A 1,892-nucleotide genomic window follows, 5' to 3' on the forward strand; every position below is an offset into this window, starting at 1 on the left:
TTGTAGTCTTTGGTAACGCTGCACATTCTAGTAGGGGAAGACACACACTAAACAAAACTACAATAAATATATAATACATCAGCTGGTGGTAAGTATATAAGGGTTGCCAGACTTAGCGAACAAGAATACAAGGCACCCAGTTAAATTTCAGTTTCAGATAAACCCAGAATAATCTTTTAGTGTAAGTATTCCCATGCAGTATTTGGCCTGACTTAGTTTTAGTGTAAGTATAGCCCATACAATATGTGGGACATACGGATACTGAAAAATTACTTGTTGTTTATATGGAATTCAAATTGAACTGGATAGCCCATATTTTCTCTGGCAATCCTGACATGGGTTACTGAGACTGTGGTTTACTGTGGTTTGTACAAAGCGGGTCTGGCATTACGCAAGAATGTGTTATAAGTGTGGTGTGTATGACACGTGACTGGTTCTTATAGAGGTATTTAGAGATGGCTGAAGTTAGCTGTGTTTGTGCAAGAGTTGAGGAGATACATGTATATAGTGTGTGTGTGTGTGTGTGTCCTATATATATAGTGTGTGTGTCTATATACATATCTCATCTCCAGCGTTTGGTGTTGGAGGAGAGGATTGTGATACAGGTGGGTTGTATGAGAACGTAGTATAGGAGGGATGCGTGTATATACCTCCATGTGCTCTGTGTGGTTTACTAAAGAAGTTATATGTGGGGTGTGTGATATTTTTGCTGTATCAGAGTGTACATGGGTGTATGAGTTACTGTCTCATAAAACACCCCTAACAAGAATTCTGTATACACTCTTACGTACACCGAGTGTCAGCCAGGTCCAGGCAGGGTGACAAGAACTTTACCATGCAGACTTTATATCTGGTAAGCACTCTACCCCCATTCATCTCGCTCTTCTCTGCACTACCACACACACACACACACACACACACACACTCACACACACACACACACAGGAACATAGGGCAAAATATTCTGAATGGTCAGGGGCAGTCATTGCCTTCCCCAGCCTGTCCCAGCCACTGCCTGGAAATCTGCCTGCTGTCTAGAGCTCCATTCCCAGGGCCCATCCTACAGTCTCCAGGGCCCTGGGCCTGGTAGGAGCTACTGGGCTCTAATCTGGGGCAGAGGCCTCTAGCTGGAGCTCTGGGGTGACCACCCCTCTCCCAGGGCAAGCTACTCGCCTCCATTTAATGCACGCAGGCACCACGTGGCCCGTGGCTCTCAGAGCTCCCCGCAGGACCCTGAGGCCATTTCTCACCCCCGCTCACGCGGTCTCAGTCTCTGGAAAACCCTTCCCTTCCCTTGATCTCCTTTGGGAAATTCTTCCTGTTGAAGGAATAAAACCTCCTTGCTTTCAATATGACACCATCCCTAGACAAACAATCTTCTTTCAAAGTGCATTCCACTTGTCAAGATATTTTTCAACAGGGCCTTCAACTCATGGGGCTTCTCTTTCCACTTTGGTAAAAGAGGCCAAGCAACTCATGGGTCTCTCTCAGCATCCTTGCATCCTTCACATCCCCCACCTCATGACCCCAAGGAAAGATCCAAGAGCATAAGAGAGAAATCGGGGACTGAGAAAAGCTGCACCTCTAGGTCTGTGCAAGCAGGATGCAGCCTGCTGTGAGTCCGACAAAGCTCCAGGCCCGGCTGCCCCAGGAGAGAGTCCTCAGACCAGCGGAGCTGACCTCCCATCTCCCAGGGGGCCTCTGGCCGTTCTGTGCCGTCTCACACCACAGGGACCCTCCGGATAGATACGGCAGCATCAGTGAGACAAGGTCTCTCGCTCCCTGCTTCACAGGTGACACGTTCTCAGTCCCCCGCTTCCTAGAGAAGCTTCAGTTTGGCAGAAACCCATGTGCCCCAGACAAGTTGCCCCCCACATACCTCCTCCGTTCTC

This window comes from Mesoplodon mirus, assembly GCF_964341445.2.
Source record: "Mesoplodon mirus genome assembly, contig: HAP1_SCAFFOLD_556, whole genome shotgun sequence".
Lineage (NCBI taxonomy): Eukaryota > Metazoa > Chordata > Mammalia > Artiodactyla > Ziphiidae > Mesoplodon > Mesoplodon mirus.